The 19,693-nt window shown below is 38.0% G+C and overlaps 1 protein-coding gene and 2 long non-coding RNA genes across 4 annotated transcripts in view; all 3 read right to left on the minus strand.

Annotated features, from left to right (window-relative positions):
• The window catches only part of LOC130986884 (probable U3 small nucleolar RNA-associated protein 11), a 41,312-nt gene that overhangs the window by 14,386 nt on the left and 7,233 nt on the right, over nt 1-19,693 (minus strand). The gene's annotated exons all lie outside the window — the stretch shown is intronic.
• Nucleotides 1,641-2,811, minus strand: LOC130986885 (uncharacterized). Its single transcript, XR_009089469.1, has 2 exons — nt 2,525-2,811; nt 1,641-2,177 (listed from the first exon to the last, which is right to left on the minus strand). It is a non-coding gene; the product is annotated as an uncharacterized LOC130986885 (long non-coding RNA).
• Nucleotides 11,788-12,810, minus strand: LOC130986887 (uncharacterized). Its single transcript, XR_009089471.1, has 2 exons — nt 12,524-12,810; nt 11,788-12,176 (listed from the first exon to the last, which is right to left on the minus strand). It is a non-coding gene; the product is annotated as an uncharacterized LOC130986887 (long non-coding RNA).

A 19,693-nucleotide genomic window follows, 5' to 3' on the forward strand; every position in this document is an offset into this window, starting at 1 on the left:
TTTTGAATTGTTATAATGTCATTTGAAATGTCATAGTGTCATTTGAAATGTCATAGCGTCATTCGAAGTGTATTTGAAATGTCATAGTAGCATTTGAAATCTTATAGTGTCATTTTAATTGTTGAAGTTTCATTTGAAATCTCGTAGTGTCATTTGAAATCTTGTAGTGTCATTTGAACTGTCATAGTGTCATTTGATAGTGTCATAATGTTTAGGGTTTAGTATAGTGTCATTTGAAATATTGTAGAACAAATGATACTATTTTTCTTACTAAATGAAACCTTTAATATAGAATAAAAGAACAAATGATACTATTTTTCTGACTAAATGAAACCTTTAATATAGAACAAATGATACTATTTTTCAAACTAAATGAAACCTTTAATATTGAACAAAGAAAAGAGCGAAACTTTTAATATCATTAAGCGAAACTTTTAATATCATTTATTAGTGATACTACTTTTCTTACTAAATGAAACCTTTAAATATAGAACAAATGATACTATTTTTCTTACTAAATGAAACCTTTAAATATAGAACAAATGATACTATTTTTCTTACTAAATGAAACCTTTAATATAGAACAAATGATACTATTTTTCAAACTAAAATAAAAAAATAATTAAAAATTTGAAATGAAAAAGGAAAAAGAAGAACAAGAAAAAAGAAACTACATACTTAAAAGAAACTAAAAGTATTAAAAGAAATAAACTATAGGAAAAAGAAAAAAAAACTGCAAGTATTAAAAGAAAGAAACTACATACTTAAAAGAAAGAAACTACAAGTATTAAAAGAAAGAAACTACAAGTATTATTTTAATAAAGAAATTGCATACTTAAAAGAAAGAAACTACATACTTAAAAGAAAGAAACTACAAAAAAAACTGCATACTTAAAAGAAAGAAACTACAAGTATTATTTTAATAAAGAAATTACATATTTAAAATAAAGAAACTACATACTTAAAAGAAAGAAACTACAAGTATTATTTTAATAAAAAACTTACATATTTAAAAGGAAAAAACTACAAAAAAAACTATATTTAAAAGAAAGAAACTACAAAAAAAAAAAAAAAACTACAAGTATTACTTTAATAAACTACAAAAAAAAAACTACAAGTATTATTTTAATAAAGAAATTACATACTTAAAAGAAAGAAACTACATACTTAAAAGAAAGAAACTACAAGTATTATTTTGAAACTACAAAAAAAAAGAAACTATATACTTAAAAGAAAGAAACTACAAGTATTAAAAAAAATAATAAAATAAATGAAATGAAGCCCAAAATTTCACTCCTAGTGTGTAGTAGCCCGCTCTTTTATTTATGATTAAGATTAGTAAATGCGATATTTAATTATTGCATCCTCCAGTAATGTTAATCCAGCTGAGATTCTGAATTAGATATTTCCACGTGAAATGATCGTGATTTATTCATTGAGCAGACAATTATTTATTTTTCAGAATGATAACTGACTTAGCAAAATCAGGTTATTAATTTTATATGCTATAGAATATTATTTCCATCTATTATTGTTATTCAAGTAGTGGATTATTTCGGCTTGTGAAGCGAATTAAATCTACGGATCCAATTTAGATTCATTCTACGAGTATCACGATATTAGTAAGGCAGGAAATCAAATATCGAATAACAAGATTTATTAGAGTATTCAGTATAGTAGCAAACTAGAGATTGTATTACATTTTCAGATACCCAAATACACCATTAAATAGCAAGACTAGAATTAGTATTGCAGATACTAATAGTAAGATATAAAATGACCATGACCAACACTGAAGAATTTCATTAGTCACACCCACAACTCTACACTATCTATTACAAACATCACTCAATTCCTAGCCTACTCCCTACATTCCTATTATTACGGCAGCAACAAGAAAGAAAAGGAAAGGCATGCGTGTGGGAACAAACAAGCTGTCAATCAGCCACAACTTTACCTATTCTCTCTCAAGGCTTTCACATGGCATAGAGGACTAGATATTCAAGATTAGCTACCAAATTCACTCCTTTAATAATTCAGCAGCAAACTTCCTTCATACCACTCCCATTCTACACTAAAAACTTCACCAAAAGAAAGAAAGACTTCATTTACTGCTGCCGACTTCAAAGGATGTAAGCTTTGGCTTTAATTCCTCCACTTCCTCCCTGAATTTCAGCCTGCATTTAATAGGGAAACAATACACAATTCATTTCAGCTATCTTCTCATTGAGACCAATTCAATGGCAATAGACAGCCACCGACACCAAGCATTTGCAGGTGAATACTAAACTCAGCTCTTCATGCATCATACCATCACATACATGTTTGAATAGAAATATAGAGGTGTAAACATTTATATATGCTTATGGACCCAGCAGTCACACGTAAAGAAATCAGTTTGTATATAAATCTTCTTAAAATCAAATATACACACTCTTATATTCAATTCAAAGATCTAATCTTTGAATTGATTTTAATACGTTTGACTATTGATTCTTATTTTCAACACCTACAGCCACCCTACCTCTGTACCATCTCCGTAGAGTGCTCAAGTGTTCAGCCAACAACCATTCCCTCTTAGTCTTAAACCTCCAGCCAGCAATCTCACTTCATTCTCTCCCATTCCACACTAAGGACTTTTGAGAGAGAAACGGGAGAATCCATTACTGCTGCAAGACTTCAAATGAGGTAAGCCCTGACTTAAATCTCCTCCACCTGCTTCCATGATTCCACCTTCATTTGTTAAGAAAAACAATGCATAATTCTATTTCAGTTTGTCTCCACGAGAATCAATAGCAACACAGCAGCCACCCAACAGTTTGAACATATCCAAGGTATTTCACTATCCCAAGTATTCAATCCAGTTCGCATTCATTTCAAAGCATGACTAGTCTCGATTGATAAATGACCATAAGCATGTTAAACTTAGCAAAGTTACATGTTCTCTAAGGGATAACATCAGTAGACTTAAGGACTAATAGAAATAGAGGGAGACGAGAACTCAGCTTTTAGAGAGGGCGGGGCTGCTGCCCTGTTCGTTCAGACCGAGATACGTCCAGTGGGCGGCAACTCGCGGGGACAGAAGCATCGTCGGTGTCGAGCGGTGAAAGGCAGACGACTCCTGACCTCACGACGACCCTCGCCGATTCTGGACCAGCAGCAACGTGGCCGAACCGAGAAGGGGCGACGCCGGGGTTAGACACGGAGACAGCTGACGCCGGACGGAGCTGGCGGAAGCTGAACGGCCGGGAAAGGAGAAGCCAACCGGAGTTGAGAGGGAAGGCCGATCGGATTTTGGGGGAGAAAACCTGGTTTGAAACCTCAGGGGAAATTAGGACTCTGCTACCCCTTCATCGGATTGAGAAGAGAGAGTCCGACGCAGGAAGACGAACGAGATCTCGGCTGTTCGCTGGGAGTTACAGCAGCGGCGACGATTGCTGATTTGGGAAGTTAGGGCTCCTCTTTGTTTCCTTCAGCAGATTTGGGAGAGAGAGAACTTCAGATGAGGAATAAGAGTCGAACGGAGCAGCGGCTATCGACGGAAATCGGACGAAGGACGGCGTCGAAAACGGAGGCGGCGACCGTTCTCCGTTCATTTAGAGACGGTAGCGGCAGACTTCTCGGCTGAAATGGAGTTGGCGTGCGTGATTTCGAGAGTACAGAGAGAGAGATCGATTTTGAGGGAGTTGAGAGTTGGGCTCCTCCCTTGGGCTTTAGTTTAATTCTATGGGCTGTTGTTTTATTTCATTTGGGCCACTTTTATTTATCTGAGCCCAGAATATCTTTTATTTAGTTGGGCCGAGTTCATTTCAGGAATTGGGCTTTGTCTTTTAATTCTTTGGGCTGCTTACCATATCAGTTGGGCCGAGTTTTATTTAATTTTAAGCTCCGAATAATTCATTCTATTCTTGGGCTAATTTTAAATTATGGACTTAAATTTTATTTAGTTGGGCCTTACATGATTTATTTATTTGAGCCCAACTATTCATTATTTATTCATTTGGGCCAAGAGTTATTTAATTACTAAACCCAATGAATTATTTCAATTGGACCTTTCATTTTAGCTATCCAGGCTCATTTCTGCTTAATTAATTATTGGGCTGCCTTATGTTGAGCCTTTTAATTATTCGAACTCATAACATTTCAAATTCTCATTATTAAGCCCGGTTAATTATGAGGTTATAAAGCGAATAAGCTGAAGTATTTATTTATTTTCTATCGACTACGAGGAGCGGGATTTATTTAATTGACGGATTAGAACACCCCGAAGAGAACGGATTAATTTTAGTTAATTATCCGGCTTCATGAGACGAGACTTAGCTTTTGTTTAAATCCGATAGCCTGGATTAACAATAGAAATTCCCTGATTATTATCTCAGAATAATAGTTCATGCATACGAGATTCATGCATAGTTAAATTACGCATTCTCATTTAATTGAGAATTTTCCCTCGATTTAAAGTCTTACGTTATTTTCTCGGATTAAAGGTCGAGCGCAAGAATAAGAGCTCGTCATGGAGTTACTAATCTGTAGCAAAGCTTTGCTGTCAGGTGGGCATTACTTTCATATATATCAAATGAGTTTAAATGTTACGTTCAAGCAAGTTATTTCATGACTAAATTAATTGAAGTTATTTCAAATATTGTCTTGCCATAAAATGTTTAAATTTCAGTATGATATCTATCTGATGTGACTTTAATCATGTAATCGAATTCGGGTCTTGAGCAGTTGATAGCTATCCTGCCAGGGCTAGTGTACACCAGTGACCGTGAGTCATCTAGCGGGTTGGCCGGTTAAGTGACCGTGAGAGGTGGCCACCTCTCCGGCACACAGTTCCAGATATGATAGATTACAAGAGAACTTAGACTGATCAGTCGAACTTTAAGAATCACAAATGAATTTAGTAAGCTTGGGCCTTTTAGCTAAAACTCCCTTGCTGTACTGTTTATGATGGCATGACAATTTACAGTTTTGAAGCATGTATTTTTATAATTAGGTATACGTGCCCACTGAGTACTCTCGTACTCAGCCCTGCATATATTTCTAAATGTGTAGGTTGAGCAGTGGCTGATGAAGATGAAGTGAAGAGCGGAGCTTTTGTCAAAAGTTAAATGAATGAACTCTTGGATACATGTCTTCATATATGTAATCAGATTATGTTATTCCGCTGCGTATTCTTAAGTAATAAGTCTTTTGAATTAAGTCGGATTCATCCGAACTTACTAGTTAATTGAATCTTTGTGGCTAAACATAAGATATATTATAAATGTCCCCTTCGCTGTCAAAGATTAAGTTCAATCCTTCATTATATATATTTACCCTTTCTATCCCCGCTTCTAATCTTCCTCCCTTAGTCATGGTTTTTTCGGCTTAATTATCCTTAATTAAGTCCGGTCGTGACAGAATGGTATCAGAGCAGTTCGTTTGCTCTGAATCCAAGAGTTACCCAATTAGTCCTAAATTTGATATTAGTATAAAAGAGTCAGTCAACAAAAGCTCATCACTTCATCACATCGTCACGCTCAACAAGAAAGAAAGAGGTAATGATTTTTTTTTATCAAACGTTGAAAAGTTCACGTTTCATGCGAATGTATAGATGCTTATATTTAAGTTTTATGTCTTATTGATTGATTAGATATCTCAATAAACTTAGAAATATTAAGAATGCATGATCACTGTTACGAAAGAACAGTAGAAGGTAGAAATTCAGTTATCTTTCACTATAGCCATAGTGAAGAGCTAAGCAAGAGGAAGAACATCAAATGTCACTTGAAGAGACACGAGAATTCAATGAGAAAAATGCAATGAGACGAAAAGAAGAGTGTCACACATGAGTCTGTGATACGGGCATAGTTCCTTATTCCGACTATTCGCCCGTGATAACATACCGAACCAACTATTGCTTGACCCGACAAGAACTTACTTGAGACATTGCTCATAGTGATGAGTAGCTAGCAGCTGCGTAATGAGCTAAGCCTCATTTCAAACCCCTCAATTATCACCAGTTATGGCGTGAAGAGAACCTTCATGATTTATGATTGAACTATAGAATTAGACTCACATAGAGTCATAAAGCTTAGTGTAATGTTGTTATAGTGTTGCAATTAGAACTGTCACCTTATAATTTCAGATATTCGGAACCTTTTTACATTACACATGAGCATGATTTAGAACCCCTATTGATTATGATCGCCTACTACGAACCGGAAGGACGAGATGTGACATGGGTAACTAGAAGTTACCGACCATTATGATCGACCAGAGAAATCTATACAAGTGCGTAAGACGAGAGGAGTTCCCGAAAATATTTTAGAGTTTAACAAGAGTTAAAAGTATCGACAATGGTTCGATGCTAAAGTCAATATATTGAGATTCTAATGAGACCCTAAGGGTATACTCAAGTTAAGTTTACATACCTTAGCTGATCAGGGACATTTCCCCGGCTAGAATGTCTCGAGTGGAACATCCAGTCTAGTAATCAGAATGAAAGTAATAACTAAAGTTGTTCCATGATTTAGTATTGTGTGTGGTGACACAGACCTTGTAAAGATGCTCAGAGATGCAAAATCTATTTCCTGTAAAGGCGTGAGAGAGTGCTTCGAATTACATAAATGCATTACAAGCATTATGAGAATGAACGCTAGATACAAGAAGTACGACATTAGGATCGTTCAAAGGATGAATATTGAATAAGGTCGAATGTGTTTGAATGGTCTTGTTTCGTGTAAAAAAAAAGATTTTAAAAAAAAAAATGTTGATTTTAGGAGGAAGACCCCAAGCTTGGGAAGCTTCAGCATATTCTCAAGGATAAATTTTAGATGTGAAAAAAAAAAAAAAAGTGGAGATCTCAGACCAGAAGTACCTTTTGCAGCCCAATAAACAAAGAGTTACCAAGTTCGGAAAAGTAATTCCGTGTGACTGAGAAGTAATTGTGTTGGACCTGGCCAGTCCACATGACCAAAATCTCAGTAGTCGTCATATATGGGTCTCTAAACCTATATATATTTAAACTTTCATCTGAAAAGCCAAACGGGTTTCGATTATTAGGTCATTTCGTTCCGACCTCCTAGTCAATTCATTTCTACCCTGAGGTCATTCCTTTTCAATCATTTGACAAAATTGTTGATTCACTTTGCATAATTGCCATTTGTGACTTTAATCATTGTGGTTTATTAGTTGTTAGTAGATTTTCGGTGACCTAAAGACAAACAAGTATTCACCAGATTAAATCCATCAGACACGTATGCCTCGACCCAAGGGTCAATCACGTGATGCAACTAGACCATCTCTTACGGATTTGGTAGAACGTTATTATTTTTTTGAAAACAATGATTGTTCTGATGCTTTGGTATGCCCTATGTTGGCTTAGTTATGTTTGACTAGTATTAGTAACGAAAGATTGGCTCCGTGACCAAATTCGTTGGTGATGGCGTTGTTAGACAACCAGTTCATCATGAGTAGTACTTGAATGGATCAGTATATCCAGATCCAGATGTTGATGCAAAAGTTCTCATCGAAGGAATTTTCTTATGTCTATTTAGCGACCTTATCGGTCTTTTGCGGCAAGTCACTTCCGCCACATTTTACTTATATGCTTATACAAGGAAGAGTGCGAGCAAGATTTGAGAATCAAGAAACGGTTTACAGAAGCAATGATATGCATAGGTATGTATTAATGACTATATGTCAACTCATCAGTATGCCACCAAAATAAGGGTGTCCGAGAAGAGGAGGACGAATTCCGCGAGATAATGAAAGAGGCCCAGTACCATGGCTAGAACAATATAGTGCCACCAACCATACAGCAAAAACGTAGAATAGAAGAACTATTTTGATGAGAAAACCCACATGTCTTCGATAGGATAGGAGATCCAACGAAGGCTGAGACTTGGGTACAAGCTAGTGAGCGCATCTTCAAATTCTTGCGCTGCACAGATCATAAACGTCTTACTTGCGTATCCTTTCAGCTGACTTATGGTAGGAAGCAAGGAGGAAGACAATGACAACTGAACAATTAGGGAATTTGACGTGGGAATAGTTTTAAGATGGAAATATATGACAAGTATACAACCAAAAGCTATTGCAAAAAGAAAGAAATGGAATTTTACAATCCTGAGTAGGGAAGAACAACAATTACTCCATACGACATGATGTTATGTGATATGTCAAGATATGCGCTCGAGCAAGTAGACACATATGAAAAGATGGTTAAAAGAATTCGGCGTCGGACTGAGGCATGAGATTAGAATGGCTTTGGCAAGCCATGGTGGATCGTCTTACGTTGAGTCGCTTAGCAAAGCGTTAGGCATTGAGGCAGCTATGCTGGGAGAGAGACCAGCAACTGTGCCTACGTCTGCACCTCCACAGACTCAGGCTCAGAACTTTTGAAATAAAAAAATAAAAAAAATGGGATATAGTAACCCTAGCCAAGCTAAGAAAAGGCCATGGCAGGGGCAGACATCCCAACAACTTGACTATGACACATCTAAACAGATGGGGGATAACAAGTATGGGACTCCACCCTGCCCAAAGTGTAACAAGAACCATGGGAAACTCTCCAGGACTGGTAATGAAAGTTGTTGCACAGCAACTGGAATGAGCATTATGCAAATCGTTACCGAATAAGCAACAAAGGGCGAGTCTCAGGCTAAATTCGCCTGTTCAAACTCCGCATTTGAGCAATCCAAGCTTTGCCCAACCATACCAAGAGCAGTAACCATGCCAACGGCAGCAACAACAACAATAATAGCACATGTGTGATTGAATTTAGAGTTGAGCATAAAATTTTTCAAAGTTGTAGTGAACAACTCGTATGTTATGCCGATGAGAGACATATACACAATTTTAGGAATGGAATGGCTAGTCGAGAACTATGCCACCATCATTTGCAATGAAAGTCAAATTTCTTTTTGACCCCGGGGAAGGAACCGACACGTTTTCATGGAATCAGCATAGGTAGGAGAAAGACGATCATCTCCGCCCCTCAAGCAACAAAGATGATGAGAAAAGGGTGTCCAACCTACCTTGTGTAGTTGCACAGAAAACCAGAAATCGAGAAAAGTATAAGAGACGTGACAATCGTACGTGAATTTCCAAATGTTTCCTAGAGATTTCACCGGGGTGCACCCGTTCTTTTGTAAAGAATAAAGATGGCACATTGAGAATGTGTATCCTCTACCGAGGATATACATCAACTTATGGAGAGTTGAACAAGGTGACACTCAAGGACAAGTATCCTCTATCGAGGATAAACGACTTCTTCAAGCAGCTCAGAGGAGATAGTGTGTCCTCAAAGCTAGATTTAAGGTCTAGGTACCATCAACTATAAATTTGATAAGAAGATGTACCCAAGATGGTCTTCCGAACCAGATATAGACACTATGAGTTCGTAGTGGTGTCATTTGGATTGACCAATGCACCAGCCATGTTCGTGGACCTCATGAACCGGGTGTTCCATCCATACTTAGGCAAGTTGTCTTAGTTTTCGTAGATGATGTCTTGATCTACTCGAGGAACGAGAAGGACCATGAGAAACACCTGAGGATAGTCCTAAAAACATTGAAAACAAAGCATCTTTATGCTAAGTTCTGCAAGTGCGATTTTTGGCTCAACAAAGTCACGTTTCCGGGACCTATTATCTCATTAGAAAGGATCAAAGTGCACCCTGAGGAAGTACAAGTTGTACATGAGTGGAGATCGCCTACTAACCTCAATGAGATCAAAAGTTTCTTGGAATTAGCAGGTTGCTATAAGAGATTCATAGAAGGATTTTCCAAATAGCAAGACCAATGACCCAATTACTCAGGAAGGGAATTAAATTTCATTGGACAGAAGTATGTGAGAAAAAAATTTCAAGAAGCTCAAGGAGAAGTTAACCATAGCTGTTCCAACAGCTGACAAAGAATATATGATTTATACAGACGTGTCCAAGGAGAGTACTTAGTTGCATGTTAACGCAAGAAGGAAGAGTGACAACATACGCATCACGGTAGCATTAACCACATGAATTGAACTAGCCAACTCATAAACTAGAATTAACTGCAGTAAGGACAACACCTATATGAAGTCAGGTGCGAGATATTCACAGACCATAAAAATCTGTAATATTTTTTTTGAGCAAGAAGATCTTAACATGAGACAGTAAAGATGGCTCGAACTAGCGAAGGACTGTGACTGTAGTATTAACTACCACCCATGCAAGGCTAACTAGGTAGACGATTCCTTGAGTCGTAAGACTCAACTTAAGTTGGGATCTCCCCTCACTCAGGAAAAGGAACCCATGAAAGATTTTAGTAGAATGAATTTAGAAGTGGTTCAACCACTAGAATCTGTAGAAGGGATTATTGCCACGATGGTAATAACACCCAACTTTATAGGAAAGCTGATAATGCGCAAAGAAGGAATGAGACCTTGGAGAAAATACGTTTAGCAATAAGATCAGGCAAGCCTAGACGTACCATGAGACGTGGATAATGCGTTAATGTTCATGAAAGATTGTATATCCCCCATGATGACAAACTCAAAGATGAGATAATGAGTAAGGCTCATGACCCGCCGTATACTGCCCACCCGGAAAGCACAAAATGTATCAGGACTTAGAGAAAATTTTTGGTGAAAAGGTTCGAAGAAAGATATAGCTTCATTTGTTGAGGGATGCCTAGCATGCCAACAAGCGAAGCTTTGCACTAAAGACCATGTGGAAGCTACAACAATTGAACATTTCAAAATGAAAATGGGAGCACATTAAAATGGATTTTGTAACTAGTTTACAAGTCGAAAAGAGGAAACACCGCCATTTGCGTAATAGTGGAGCGACTCACGAAATGCGTTCGTTTTATAACAATACCGATTAGTTACAGATCAAACAAGCTAGCCCATCTGTATATTCGAGAAATTGTGCATTGCACGGCGTGCCCATGTCAATCACTTCAGACCGGGATTCAAAGTTCACACCCAGACTATAGATGAACTTACAGAAGGAATTGGGCACAAGGTTTAATTTCAATGCTACCTTCCACCCTCAAACAGATCGATAGTTTGAGAGAACAATTCAGATTTTCGAAAACATGTTAAGAGTAGTAGTAATAGACAGAGGTGGAAGTTGAGAATTAGTGCATTCATTCATTGATTTAGTTTGCCAATAATAGTTATCAGGCTATCATTAATATGGCACCTTATGAGTCATTATATGAAAAGAAAGAGAGCTACGCGAGAACTTGAAAGCAAGACGAGAGAAAATACCCAGAACTTTTGCGATGATATGCAAATTTCGGGACGAAATTTTTTTTAAGAGGGGTAGTATGTAGTAGCCCGCTCTTTTATTTATGATTAAGATTAGTAAATGCGATATTTAATTATTGCATCCTCCAGTAATGTTAATCCAGCTGAGATTCTGAATTAGATATTTCCACGTGAAATGATCGTGATTTATTCATTGAGCAGACAATTATTTATTTTTCAGAATGATAACTGACTTAGCAAAATCAGGTTATTAATTTTATATGCTATAGAATATTATTTCCATCTATTATTGTTATTCAAGTAGTGGATTATTTCGGCTTGTGAAGCGAATTAAATCTACGGATCCAATTTAGATTCATTCTACGAGTATCACGATATTAGTAAGGCAGGAAATCAAATATCGAATAACAAGATTTATTAGAGTATTCAGTATAATAGCAAACTAGAGATTGTATTACATTTTCAGATACCCAAATACACCATTAAATAGCAAGACTAGAATTAGTATTGCAGATACTAATAGTAAGATATAAAATTACCATGACCAACACTGAAGAATTTCATTAGTCACACCCACAACTCTACACTATCTATTACAAACATCACTCAATTCCTAGCCTACTCCCTACATTCCTATTATTACGGCAGCAACAAGAAAGAAAAGGAAAGGCATGCGTGTGGGAACAAACAAGCTGTCAATCAGCCACAACTTTACCTATTCTCTCTCAAGGCTTTCACATGGCATAGAGGACTAGATATTCAAGATTAGCTACCAAATTCACTCCTTTAATAATTCAGCAGCAAACTTCCTTCATACCACTCCCATTCTACACTAAAAACTTCACCAAAAGAAAGAAAGACTTCATTTACTGCTGCCGACTTCAAAGGATGTAAGCTTTGGCTTTAATTCCTCCACTTCCTCCCTGAATTTCAGCCTGCATTTAATAGGGAAACAATACACAATTCATTTCAGCTATCTTCTCATTGAGACCAATTCAATGGCAATAGACAGCCACCGACACCAAGCATTTGCAGGTGAATACTAAACTCAGCTCTTCATGCATCATACCATCACATACATGTTTGAATAGAAATATAGAGGTGTAAACATTTATATATGCTTATGGACCCAGCAGTCACACGTAAAGAAATCAGTTTGTATATAAATCTTCTTAAAATCAAATATACACACTCTTATATTCAATTCAAAGATCTAATCTTTGAATTGATTTTAATACTTTTGACTATTGATTCTTATTTTCAACACCTACAGCCACCCTACCTCTGTACCATCTCCGTAGAGTGCTCAAGTGTTCAGCCAACAACCATTCCCTCTTAGTCTTAAACCTCCAGCCAGCAATCTCACTTCATTCTCTCCCATTCCACACTAAGGACTTTTGAGAGAGAAACGGGAGAATCCATTACTGCTGCAAGACTTCAAATGAGGTAAGCCCTGACTTAAATCTCCTCCACCTGCTTCCATGATTCCACCTTCATTTGTTAAGAAAAACAATGCATAATTCTATTTCAGTTTGTCTCCACGAGAATCAATAGCAACACAGCAGCCACCCAACAGTTTGAACATATCCAAGGTATTTCACTATCCCAAGTATTCAATCCAGTTCGCATTCATTTCAAAGCATGACTAGTCTCGATTGATAAATGACCATAAGCATGTTAAACTTAGCAAAGTTACATGTTCTCTAAGGGATAACATCAGTAGACTTAAGGACTAATAGAAATAGAGGGAGACGAGAACTCAGCTTTTAGAGAGGGCGGGGCTGCTGCCCTGTTCGTTCAGACCGAGATACGTCCAGTGGGCGGCAACTCGCGGGGACAGAAGCATCGTCGGTGTCGAGCGGTGAAAGGCAGACGACTCCTGACCTCACGACGACCCTCGCCGATTCTGGACCAGCAGCAACGTGGCCGAACCGAGAAGGGGCGACGCCGGGGTTAGACACGGAGACAGCTGACGCCGGACGGAGCTGGCGGAAGCTGAACGGCCGGGGAAGGAGAAGCCAACCGGAGTTGAGAGGGAAGGCCGATCGGATTTTGGGGGAGAAAACCTGGTTTGAAACCTCAGGGGAAATTAGGACTCTGCTACCCCTTCATCGGATTGAGAAGAGAGAGTCCGACGCAGGAAGACGAACGAGATCTCGGCTGTTCGCCGGGAGTTACAGCAGCGGCGACGATTGCTGATTTGGGAAGTTAGGGCTCCTCTTTGTTTCCTTCAGCAGATTTGGGAGAGAGAGAACTTCAGATGAGGAATAAGAGTCGAACGGAGCAGCGGCTATCGACGGAAATCGGACGAAGGACGGCGTCGAAAACGGAGGCGGCGACCGTTCTCCGTTCATTTAGAGACGGTAGCGGCAGACTTCTCGGCTGAAATGGAGTTGGCGTGCGTGATTTCGAGAGTACAGAGAGAGAGATCGATTTTGAGGGAGTTGAGAGTTGGGCTCCTCCCTTGGGCTTTAGTTTAATTCTATGGGCTGTTGTTTTATTTCATTTGGGCCACTTTTATTTATCTGAGCCCAGAATATCTTTTATTTAGTTGGGCCGAGTTCATTTCAGGAATTGGGCTTTGTCTTTTAATTCTTTGGGCTGCTTACCATATCAGTTGGGCCGAGTTTTATTTAATTTTAAGCTCCGAATAATTCATTCTATTCTTGGGCTAATTTTAAATTATGGACTTAAATTTTATTTAGTTGGGCCTTACATGATTTATTTATTTGAGCCCAACTATTCATTATTTATTCATTTGGGCCAAGAGTTATTTAATTACTAAACCCAATGAATTATTTCAATTGGACCTTTCATTTTAGCTATCCAGGCTCATTTCTGCTTAATTAATTATTGGGCTGCCTTATGTTGAGCCTTTTAATTATTCGAACTCATAACATTTCAAATTCTCATTATTAAGCCCGGTTAATTATGAGGTTATAAAGCGAATAAGCTGAAGTATTTATTTATTTTCTATCGACTACGAGGAGCGGGATTTATTTAATTGACGGATTAGAACACCCCGAAGAGAACGGATTAATTTTAGTTAATTATCCGGCTTCATGAGACGAGACTTAGCTTTTGTTTAAATCCGATAGCCTGGATTAACAATAGAAATTCCCTGATTATTATCTCAGAATAATAGTTCATGCATACGAGATTCATGCATAGTTAAATTACGCATTCTCATTTAATTGAGAATTTTCCCTCGATTTAAAGTCTTACGTTATTTTCTCGGATTAAAGGTCGAGCGCAAGAATAAGAGCTCGTCATGGAGTTACTAATCTGTAGCAAAGCTTTGCTGTCAGGTGGGCATTACTTTCATATATATCAAATGAGTTTAAATGTTACGTTCAAGCAAGTTATTTCATGACTAAATTAATTGAAGTTATTTCAAATATTGTCTTGCCATAAAATGTTTAAATTTCAGTATGATATCTATCTGATGTGACTTTAATCATGTAATCGAATTCGGGTCTTGAGCAGTTGATAGCTATCCTGCCAGGGCTAGTGTACACCAGTGACCGTGAGTCATCTAGCGGGTTGGCCGGTTAAGTGACCGTGAGAGGTGGCCACCTCTCCGGCACACAGTTCCAGATATGATAGATTACAAGAGAACTTAGACTGATCAGTCGAACTTTAAGAATCACAAATGAATTTAGTAAGCTTGGGCCTTTTAGCTAAAACTCCCTTGCTGTACTGTTTATGATGGCATGACAATTTACAGTTTTGAAGCATGTATTTTTATAATTAGGTATACGTGCCCACTGAGTACTCTCGTACTCAGCCCTGCATATATTTCTAAATGTGTAGGTTGAGCAGTGGCTGATGAAGATGAAGTGAAGAGCGGAGCTTTTGTCAAAAGTTAAATGAATGAACTCTTGGATACATGTCTTCATATATGTAATCAGATTATGTTATTCCGCTGCGTATTCTTAAGTAATAAGTCTTTTGAATTAAGTCGGATTCATCCGAACTTACTAGTTAATTGAATCTTTGTGGCTAAACATAAGATATATTATAAATGTCCCCTTCGCTGTCAAAGATTAAGTTCAATCCTTCATTATATATATTTACCCTTTCTATCCCCGCTTCTAATCTTCCTCCCTTAGTCATGGTTTTTTCGGCTTAATTATCCTTAATTAAGTCCGGTCGTGACAGAATGGTATCAGAGCAGTTCGTTTGCTCTGAATCCAAGAGTTACCCAATTAGTCCTAAATTTGATATTAGTATAAAAGAGTCAGTCAACAAAAGCTCATCACTTCATCACATCGTCACGCTCAACAAGAAAGAAAGAGGTAATGATTTTTTTTTATCAAACGTTGAAAAGTTCACGTTTCATGCGAATGTATAGATGCTTATATTTAAGTTTTATGTCTTATTGATTGATTAGATATCTCAATAAACTTAGAAATATTAAGAATGCATGATCACTGTTACGAAAGAACAGTAGAAGGTAGAAATTCAGTTATCTTTCACTATAGCCATAGTGAAGAGCTAAGCAAGAGGAAGAACATCAAATGTCACTTGAAGAGACACGAGAATTCAATGAGAAAAATGCAATGAGACGAAAAGAAGAGTGTCACACATGAGTCTGTGATACGGGCATAGTTCCTTATTCCGACTATTCGCCCGTGATAACATACCGAACCAACTATTGCTTGACCCGACAAGAACTTACTTGAGACATTGCTCATAGTGATGAGTAGCTAGCAGCTGCGTAATGAGCTAAGCCTCATTTCAAACCCCTCAATTATCACCAGTTATGGCGTGAAGAGAACCTTCATGATTTATGATTGAACTATAGAATTAGACTCACATAGAGTCATAAAGCTTAGTGTAATGTTGTTATAGTGTTGCAATTAGAACTGTCACCTTATAATTTCAGATATTCGGAACCTTTTTACATTACACATGAGCATGATTTAGAACCCCTATTGATTATGATCGCCTACTACGAACCGGAAGGACGAGATGTGACATGGGTAACTAGAAGTTACCGACCATTATGATCGACCAGAGAAATCTATACAAGTGCGTAAGACGAGAGGAGTTCCCGAAAATATTTTAGAGTTTAACAAGAGTTAAAAGTATCGACAATGGTTCGATGCTAAAGTCAATATATTGAGATTCTAATGAGACCCTAAGGGTATACTCAAGTTAAGTTTACATACCTTAGCTGATCAGGGACATTTCCCCGGCTAGAATGTCTCGAGTGGAACATCCAGTCTAGTAATCAGAATGAAAGTAATAACTAAAGTTGTTCCATGATTTAGTATTGTGTGTGGTGACACAGACCTTGTAAAGATGCTCAGAGATGCAAAATCTATTTCCTGTAAAGGCGTGAGAGAGTGCTTCGAATTACATAAATGCATTACAAGCATTATGAGAATGAACGCTAGATACAAGAAGTACGACATTAGGATCGTTCAAAGGATGAATATTGAATAAGGTCGAATGTGTTTGAATGGTCTTGTTTCGTGTAAAAAAAAAGATTTTAAAAAAAAAATGTTGATTTTAGGAGGAAGACCCCAAGCTTGGGAAGCTTCAGCATATTCTCAAGGATAAATTTTAGATGTGAAAAAAAAAAAAAAAGTGGAGATCTCAGACCAGAAGTACCTTTTGCAGCCCAATAAACAAAGAGTTACCAAGTTCGGAAAAGTAATTCCGTGTGACTGAGAAGTAATTGTGTTGGACCTGGCCAGTCCACATGACCAAAATCTCAGTAGTCGTCATATATGGGTCTCTAAACCTATATATATTTAAACTTTCATCTGAAAAGCCAAACGGGTTTCGATTATTAGGTCATTTCGTTCCGACCTCCTAGTCAATTCATTTCTACCCTGAGGTCATTCCTTTTCAATCATTTGACAAAATTGTTGATTCACTTTGCATAATTGCCATTTGTGACTTTAATCATTGTGGTTTATTAGTTGTTAGTAGATTTTCGGTGACCTAAAGACAAACAAGTATTCACCAGATTAAATCCATCAGACACGTATGCCTCGACCCAAGGGTCAATCACGTGATGCAACTAGACCATCTCTTACGGATTTGGTAGAACGTTATTATTTTTTTGAAAACAATGATTGTTCTGATGCTTTGGTATGCCCTATGTTGGCTTAGTTATGTTTGACTAGTATTAGTAACGAAAGATTGGCTCCGTGACCAAATTCGTTGGTGATGGCGTTGTTAGACAACCAGTTCATCATGAGTAGTACTTGAATGGATCAGTATATCCAGATCCAGATGTTGATGCAAAAGTTCTCATCGAAGGAATTTTCTTATGTCTATTTAGCGACCTTATCGGTCTTTTGCGGCAAGTCACTTCCGCCACATTTTACTTATATGCTTATACAAGGAAGAGTGCGAGCAAGATTTGAGAATCAAGAAACGGTTTACAGAAGCAATGATATGCATAGGTATGTATTAATGACTATATGTCAACTCATCAGTATGCCACCAAAATAAGGGTGTCCGAGAAGAGGAGGACGAATTCCGCGAGATAATGAAAGAGGCCCAGTACCATGGCTAGAACAATATAGTGCCACCAACCATACAGCAAAAACGTAGAATAGAAGAACTATTTTGATGAGAAAACCCACATGTCTTCGATAGGATAGGAGATCCAACGAAGGCTGAGACTTGGGTACAAGCTAGTGAGCGCATCTTCAAATTCTTGCGCTGCACAGATCATAAACGTCTTACTTGCGTATCCTTTCAGCTGACTTATGGTAGGAAGCAAGGAGGAAGACAATGACAACTGAACAATTAGGGAATTTGACGTGGGAATAGTTTTAAGATGGAAATATATGACAAGTATACAACCAAAAGCTATTGCAAAAAGAAAGAAATGGAATTTTACAATCCTGAGTAGGGAAGAACAACAATTACTCCATACGACATGATGTTATGTGATATGTCAAGATATGCGCTCGAGCAAGTAGACACATATGAAAAGATGGTTAAAAGAATTCGGCGTCGGACTGAGGCATGAGATTAGAATGGCTTTGGCAAGCCATGGTGGATCGTCTTACGTTGAGTCGCTTAGCAAAGCGTTAGGCATTGAGGCAGCTATGCTGGGAGAGAGACCAGCAACTGTGCCTACGTCTGCACCTCCACAGACTCAGGCTCAGAACTTTTGAAAAAAAAAAATAAAAAAAATGGGATATAGTAACCCTAGCCAAGCTAAGAAAAGGCCATGGCAGGGGCAGACATCCCAACAACTTGACTATGACACATCTAAACAGATGGGGGATAACAAGTATGGGACTCCACCCTGCCCAAAGTGTAACAAGAACCATGGGAAACTCTCCAGGACTGGTAATGAAAGTTGTTGCACAGCAACTGGAATGAGCATTATGCAAATCGTTACCGAATAAGCAACAAAGGGCGAGTCTCAGGCTAAATTCGCCTGTTCAAACTCCGCATTTGAGCAATCCAAGCTTTGCCCAACCATACCAAGAGCAGTAACCATGCCAACGGCAGCAACAACAACAATAATAGCACATGTGTGATTGAATTTAGAGTTGAGCATAAAATTTTTCAAAGTTGTAGTGAACAACTCGTATGTTATGCCGATGAGAGACATATACACAATTTTAGGAATGGAATGGCTAGTCGAGAACTATGCCACCATCATTTGCAATGAAAGTCAAATTTCTTTTTGACCCCGGGGAAGGAACCGACACGTTTTCATGGAATCAGCATAGGTAGGAGAAAGACGATCATCTCCGCCCCTCAAGCAACAAAGATGATGAGAAAAGGGTGTCCAACCTACCTTGTGTAGTTGCACAGAAAACCAGAAATCGAGAAAAGTATAAGAGACGTGACAATCGTACGTGAATTTCCAAATGTTTCCTAGAGATTTCACCGGGGTGCACCCGTTCTTTTGTAAAGAATAAAGATGGCACATTGAGAATGTGTATCCTCTACCGAGGATATACATCAACTTATGGAGAGTTGAACAAGGTGACACTCAAGGACAAGTATCCTCTATCGAGGATAAACGACTTCTTCAAGCAGCTCAGAGGAGATAGTGTGTCCTCAAAGCTAGATTTAAGGTCTAGGTACCATCAACTATAAATTTGATAAGAAGATGTACCCAAGATGGTCTTCCGAACCAGATATAGACACTATGAGTTCGTAGTGGTGTCATTTGGATTGACCAATGCACCAGCCATGTTCGTGGACCTCATGAACCGGGTGTTCCATCCATACTTAGGCAAGTTGTCTTAGTTTTCGTAGATGATGTCTTGATCTACTCGAGGAACGAGAAGGACCATGAGAAACACCTGAGGATAGTCCTAAAAACATTGAAAACAAAGCATCTTTATGCTAAGTTCTGCAAGTGCGATTTTTGGCTCAACAAAGTCACGTTTCCGGGACCTATTATCTCATTAGAAAGGATCAAAGTGCACCCTGAGGAAGTACAAGTTGTACATGAGTGGAG

This window comes from Salvia miltiorrhiza, chromosome 5 (assembly GCF_028751815.1).
Source record: "Salvia miltiorrhiza cultivar Shanhuang (shh) chromosome 5, IMPLAD_Smil_shh, whole genome shotgun sequence".
In the NCBI taxonomy this organism is placed as follows: domain Eukaryota; kingdom Viridiplantae; phylum Streptophyta; class Magnoliopsida; order Lamiales; family Lamiaceae; genus Salvia; species Salvia miltiorrhiza.